At 40.0% G+C, this 7,611-nt stretch overlaps 1 pseudogene; it reads left to right on the top strand.

The window, feature by feature from the left end:
* Positions 1-6,353: 6,353 nt before the first annotated feature.
* Positions 6,354-7,399, top strand: LOC117695353 (E3 ubiquitin-protein ligase NRDP1 pseudogene; annotated as a pseudogene).
* The last annotated feature ends 212 nt before the right edge of the window (positions 7,400-7,611 follow it).

Raw genomic sequence — 7,611 nt, 5'->3', positions numbered from 1 at the left:
AATATTCTTTACAATAGCCATGAAATATAAAATATCCTGGTGGAACTCTAACCAAGCAAGTGAAAGAACTATATGATAAGAACTTTGGGTCACTGAAGAAAGAAACCAAGGAATATATCAGAAGATAGAAAGATATTCACAATGCTCATGGATTGAAAGGATTAACATAGTGAAAATGGCCATCTGACAAAAAGCAATTTACAAATTCAATGCAATTCTCTGCAACACAATTCTTTAGAGACTTCTACAGGGCAATTTACAACTTCATATATGGAAAAATAAAAAATCCAGGATAGCAAGAAAAACAGTTCTTTTATTTTTCAAGCATATCTTTTTATTGGAAATTTTATATATTTACATTTCAAACATTATCCTCTTTTTATGTTTCCCTCCCACAAACCCCCTAATAGAAGAGAAACTGGGGAAGAGCCCCAAACACATAGGCACAGGAGAAAAGTTCCTGAACAGAAAACGAACACTTATGCTCTAAGATCAAGAACTGACAAATGGGACCTCATAAAATTGCAAATCTTCTGCATGGCAAAGGACACTGTCAATAGGACAAAATGGCAACCAGCAGATTGGGAAAAGATCTTTACCAATCCTACATCTGAAAGAGGGCTAATATCTAATATATACAAAGAACTCAAGAAGTTAGACTCCAGACAATCAAATAACCCTATTAAAATTGGGGTACAGAGGTAAACAAAGAATTCTCAACTAAGGAAACTTGAATGGTCAAAAAGCAACTAGAGAATTATTTAACATCCTTAGTGATCAGTGAAGTGCAAATCAAAACAACCCTGAGATTCCACCTCAAACCAGTCAGAATGGCTAAGATAAAAAACTCAGGTGATAGCAGATGCTGGTGACAATGTAGAGAAAGAATAATACTCCTCCATTTTTGGTGGGATTGTAAGCTGGTACAATCACTCTGGAAAGCAGTCTGGCAGTTCTCAAAAAATTGGACATAGTATTACCTGAAGACCTAGCTATACCACTCCTGGGAATATAAAAGATGTTCCAACATATAACAAGGACACATGCTACACTAAAGGACACATGCTACACTATTCTCATAGCAGCCTTATTTATAATAACCAGAACCTGGAAAGAACTCAGATGCCCTTGAACAGAGGAATGGATACAGAAAATGTGGTACGTTTACACAATGGAATACTACTCAGTTACTAACAACAATGAATTTATGACATACATTGGCCAATGGATGCACTGGAAAATATCATCCTGAGTGAGGTAACACAATCACAAAAGAACACACATGGTATGAATTCACAGATAAGTAGATATTAGCCCCAATTCTCATGATACCTAAGATACAAGTCACAGACCACATGAATCTCAAGAAGAAGGAAGACCAAAATGTGGGTGCTTTAGCCCTTCTTAGAAGGAGTAACAAAATACTCACAGGAGCAAGTATAAAGACAAAGTTTGGAGCAGGGACTGGAGGAGGGACCACCTGGAGACTTCCCCACCTGGGGTATTTTATGTGCAGTCTCCAAATGCAGACACTGTTGTGGATGCCAGGAAGTACATGATGACAGGAGCCTGAGAGAGCTGTCTCCTGATATGCTCTGCCAGAGCCTGACATATACAGAAGCAGATACTCACAGCTAACCATTGAACAGATCATGGGCTCCCCATTTGAGAAGATAGAAACAAGACTGAAAGAGCTAAATGGGCTAGCAGCCACATGGGAAGAGCAAAAATACCAACCAACCAGAGTTCCCTGGGTCTAAAACACCAGCCTGGGAACACACATGGAGGAAACCATAGCTCCAGCTGTATATGTAGTTGGGGATGGCCTTGTTGGGCATCAGTGGGAAATGAGGAGGGGGATGGTATAAACGCTTTTGGGGGGCTGGAGAAGGGAGATAACATCCAAAATGTAAATAAATAAAATATCCAATAATAATAAATAAACAGATAATGAAACTGGCTATTACAGTTAAGCACTTGAGACGTTTTGTCAACAATTTAATATTACCCATATTACTGGGATTTATTATAATCCTTAAGGACAAGGTATTGTGGAAGGGGCACATTGAACTTTAAAACAATATCTTTATAAAATAAAAAAGGGAGAGGTTTATCCCCATACACCACAATTTTTTAATCATGTTTTTATTTTAAGTTTTTTTTTTAAAAAATGGATGCTATGGAACTTTCTGCTAAGTGTCTATGGCACCCTACAAGTAGGCATACTTATGCCTAGGTGAAAGAAAGGATCTGCTTACAGGCATATGGCATGATCTTGATTAAGTATTGAATATGGGGAAGAGGGCATATTTGTGTTTTTTTTTCTGCAGGATCCTGAGGGAGCATGGTGGCTGCCAGAGTGATGGGTGAGACATGCTGGTGCTGGGACAAAGAATGATGTTGATCTGTGAGCTTTCTGAGTTCCCTGACAATGGTGACTGTGAAGCTGTATTGGACATATGTTCCTGACTGACCCACCTTTGCATCCCTATGTCAAAGACTGGACAAGCTGCCTTGCCTCAAAGTTGTAGACATTTGGGACAATGAATCAAAAATAGAAGTTATAAAGACTATTGAATTTCATTTAAATGTGACCAGTTATTTGGACTCAAACATGAACTGGTCTAGAAATCAGTCCAATATTGGAAATAACAGTCTTCATCTGGAAGGCTGGATCTGGACATTTTCAGAGACACATTTGAAACTTAGCTGTAGTTCTATATGATGCTATGTTAGCAAGAGATAAAGTTGGAACAGGATCTGGATTTCAAACAAGTGTAAGCACATGTGTTAAGGCTCTTTTAATTGTCAAGGTAAAATTACTTTTGTTTCTTGTACAGTATTTAATGTAAGTTGCATTGATTGTACACTTTCTAATTGTGTTAGTGTGTTGAAACCTGGCATGTCTGTTACAGGGATCTATCAACCAGCTGTTGTTTTATTGTCCTGAGTATTACAGAACATTGGTTTTCTGAAAAAAAGCTTGAAAGCACAGGAAGAAGTGAATTAGGCTTTAAGCAGAAGCAAGGGGGTAACGGGCTTGATTTTTGCTGGTATAATAGCTTTAAATACATTAATTGCTAGCACCACTACTTTTGTAATTGCTTTGAAAAAAAAGTTAGTACTACTTTTGTTAATCATTTAGCAAAAAAAAAAAAATGTTACTAACGTGTGGAATATAGAAGAGGATTTAGATAGGCATTTGGAACAATGGATTGATGCTCCTTGTACAATTCAAACTACTGAAAGTTGGTTAAGAGTTTAAGAGTAAGGAGCCATCTCAAGTATCATGCCAAATACTAATGGAGTTGTGTTACTTCTAAAATTGACAATGATAGACATTATAAGTAGAAAAAAAGTTTAAAGATACTTGCAGAGTATTTGGCACAATTCTACCACCTCTCTGGATGTTTTAACTTTGCATAGAGAGATTATGAATTTAAAGAATGCTGCTCTGCTGATATTTTATGCTGCAAATAAAGCTGATAAAATTATCCATGGCTTAAGGTCAGTATTTCTGTTTTGGTTATACATAAAGAATGTCATCTATAGCTTGATCATGCCAGCTCTTTTTGTCCTGGGAATACTTTTATTCCTGCCCATCATGTGAAAACTTGTCTTTAACAACATCAACATGTTGGCAGCCAAAGTGCATGACTTGAAACTGAAAATAGATTTTTAGACAGAGTTATTAATTTAACAGGCTAGCAAGCCAAGGACAGGTAAGATTCTGCAGAGAGCCTTACCAACCTAAGAGAGAAGTGCATTGCCTTTGATAATGCATATTCCACTAGGGGTAAGGAAAGCATTCTTGTCAGAATGATCTAAGACAGGCTCAGTCTTTTTTATGAAGTAAAAAAAGGGGGAGATGTAGAGAGCTTTTGGAGCTCCTTGGCAGGAATCTGACATTGGTTAAGGATAAGGAAATGGGCTTCAGGCACGAATCTGACATTAGGCTAGAATAAAGAAGTAATTTCAGGCAGAAATGTAAATCTAGGCTAGACAACAAAGGCATGAAAATGACTTCGGACTAGGACAGGAAAGTAGGCTCAGATAATTTGGTCATCCTGATAAGCCCTTAAAAATAGTGATCATGGGAGTGATCAAGGAACTTTGATTATTGCCTTTTTTGTTCTTTGACTATTTGTGTTTATTGTCTTGCTTCTTCCTTGACTATTTACATCTATTGTATTGCTAGTTCCTCAACCTAGATCTGACCTTAAGACTTGCATGTAATTAAAATGGTATAAAAGCAAAAAGGAGGGGGAGGGATGGGATAGGATGTTTATGGTGGGGAAAATGGGAAGAGGGGATATCATCTGAAATGTAAATAAATAAAATATCCTATCAAAAGATTTATTTATTATGTATACAATGGTTTGCCTGCTTGTGTACCTGCAAATCTAAAGGGGGCACCAGACCTCACTCAAGGTGCCTGTCAATCACCATGTGCTTGCTGGGAATTTAACTCATGACCCCTGTAAAAGCAGCCTATGTTCTCAACCTCTGAGCCATCTGCCCAGCCCTTAATGAGTCTTTTTAAAGTCAGAAGCAAAAGAAGTGAAAGACAAACTATATATCCAATTCTCCTATCAGTCAAGAAATAACACATGTTTTAGGTGCTCTAAGATAGGAACTGGAAATAGAGAACATCATATCGATTTTATTTTCAGATAACCTTTCACAATTATGAGTTTTAATGCAAAATGATCATGATGGCATGATAAGATGTTTTTATATAACATACATTCATAACTTTGCTTCCTATTTAACTCTTGTCATTGATATCAATAAACCATAAGTATTTGCTCACAGAATTTCAGACTGGTGAAAATAGTCCTCCAATGGACACAGGATTCATATAATGTATTATTACAGGGTCAAGGGAGGACATATGTGTACCATATTTCATGGGGCTTCTCTTGAGATTTTTGTTACTTTGTTCTTCCATGTGAACAAGGTACAAGTCTCCCTGTTTGCATTCTTATACCAACAGTCTACTGTCAACAGAGCAGTTGCAATGCATCTTGATAAATCCAGAGGTAAATATTTTCCAATGCTGTGATCTTCACACTTTTTACAGTCTGTCTCTCAAAGAAAAATATCTTCAAAATGTCCTATAAAACTCTCCTTGATCTTACTCCTGTCCTATTACCTGGGGCACACTAGGTTTGTAACTATCCTGACATCAAGAAAGATATGGAAAAACTTACACTCTTCTCCTTGGATATCACACTACTGAAACAATGGTTCTCAAGAATGGAATTTGGGGCTAGAGAATTGATTCAGTGGTTAAGAGCTATGCTGTGATCCTCCCTTTTCACTTCCACTTCCACTTCCCCTTCCCCTTCCTCCTTCTTCTTCCCCCTTCTTACTTCTTCCACCCTTCTTCTTCCTGTTTCTTATCCTTTCCTTTTCTTCTTTACCCTGCTTCTTCAACATTCTTCTTTTCCTTCCTCCTTCTTCCCATTTTCACTTCTTTTTACCCTTTCTTCTTCTGATTCCCACTTCTTTCTTTTTTACCCTTCCCTCTTCCTCTCTTCCCCATTCCCTCTTCATCTCTTCTTAATTCCTCTCTTCCCCATTCCCAATTCATCTATTCCCCTTCATTCTTCCTCTCTTCCCCCTTTCTTCTTCCTCTTTCCCCTCCTTCTTCCTCTCTTCCCCTTTCTTCTTCCCATTCTTTCTCTTTTCCCCTTCTCCCCCTATTCTCCATTTATCCCCTTCTCCCATCTTCCTCTTTATTCCCTTATTCCCTTCCTTCCCCTTATCTCCTTTTTCACCACTTTTCCCTCTTTCCCTCTTTTCCCCCTGTTTACACGTTTTCCTACTTATCCACCTTTCCTCCTTTTCCCTTTCCCCCTTTTCTTCCTTTTCCCTTTCCCCTTTTCCCCATTTACCCCTTTCACTCCTTTTTCTCCTTTCATCTCTTCCCATTTTTGCCCCCCTTTGTCCTTTTTTTCTCCTCTTTTCTTCCTTTTCCCCTTCCCTCCTTTCCCCTTCTTTCCCCCTTTCCTTCTTCTCCTTTTCCCCTTCTCCCCCTTTTACCCCTTTTGCCCCTTTTCCATTTTTCCTCCTTCCCCTTTTCCCCCTTTCCCCACATTTTCTCCACTTTAACCCCCTTTCCCTTTCCTCTTCCCCTACCCCTTCCCAGTCCATTTCCCCTTTCAGTACAGGCTGAGATCTGCTACCCAGGATGAGCTGCAACAGCTGTGGCTTCAGCTACAGCCAGGCCCCAAGTTGAAAGAAGCCAAGTCACATTCTGGGAAAGCATCCCTGATTGTGACATCACACTCAGCCTTGGGCCATGAAACTTGTCACTAGGAAGAAAGACTCAGTTGAAGAATAGCCAACAAGATGAGATACTCGTAACACCTCCTGAGTAGCACTGAGCAGAGTCATCAAGGGGTTGGATATTTGTTTACAGTGAACCTGCCCCAATCACTTAGAAGGACCTGGACTTTAGTGGTGAGACATGGGGTACGATGTAACCCGTTTCCAGGGGGACATTGATGAGCACCTTATCTGTCCTATTTGTAGTGGAGTCTTGGAAGAGCCAGTACAGGTGCCTCATTGTGAACATACCTTCTGCAATGGCTGCATCATCCAATGGCTCTCTCAGCAGCAGACATGCCCAGTGGACCATAGCATTGTTACGGTTGCCCACCTGAGTCCAGTACCTTGGATCATGCTGAAAATGTTGTCAAAGCTACAGATTGCCTGTGACAATGCTGTGTTTGGCTGCAGTGCTCTTGTCAGACTTGACCATCTCAAATACCACCTCAATGACTGTGAGCACAACCCGAAGCAGCCTGTGACCTGTGAGCAAGGTTGTGGCCTGGAGATGACCAAAAATGAATTGGCAAGTCACAATTGCATTAAGCACCTGAGCTCCATGATCCACCAGCAGCAGGCACATATCTCAGAGCTGGAGAAGACCTCTGCTGAACATTTGCACCAGTTGGCAGAACAGGAGCAAGACATTCAGCTACTAAAGATGTATGTACGAGACAGCCATAGTGTCATCACCAACCTTCAGAACATGGAGAAGACAATTGAGTACAATAAAATCCTTGAATGGGTGAACTCCCCACAGCCAGCAAGAGTGACCTGCTGGGGAAGGATGATCTCCACTCCTGACCAGTGCAAGGGTGACAACATGGTGCAGGATCCTGGGATTATCCTATTTTCACATGGTGTAGAGGAGATATGAGAGCATAACTGGCTATCAGGAAGAGATAGAGTTGGAAAAATCCATTGCTCCAGCAGCTGAACCCTGACTTCTCCCTCAACCCATATGCCACAGCTTGTACTTGCTAAACATACTCCCTGCTTTTCTGGAATGAAGGACCTGGGGTACTTTGTTCACTTGGGAACCCAAATTCCTCCCTTTTGCTATCTCCCCCCTATAATATCTATAAAATTTTCAGTCAGAGTGGAACTGTATTTTTCTGACTATGATACCTGGTTCCCACATGTTTTCAGAAAGTACAAATTTGTTTTTCCTAGAGGATCAGGGTAGAGTGGGGCATTTTTAATTGCCCCTCTCCTCCAAAACCAGGGAATCTGAGCAGGCAGGCTTGCTGACTCCATGCAGTATGGAGAGAGTGG

This window comes from Arvicanthis niloticus, chromosome X (assembly GCF_011762505.2).
Source record: "Arvicanthis niloticus isolate mArvNil1 chromosome X, mArvNil1.pat.X, whole genome shotgun sequence".
In the NCBI taxonomy this organism is placed as follows: Eukaryota; Metazoa; Chordata; class Mammalia; order Rodentia; family Muridae; genus Arvicanthis; species Arvicanthis niloticus.
Note: the sequence above shows the minus strand (reverse complement) of the source record. Positions and strands in the feature narration are given on the sequence as shown.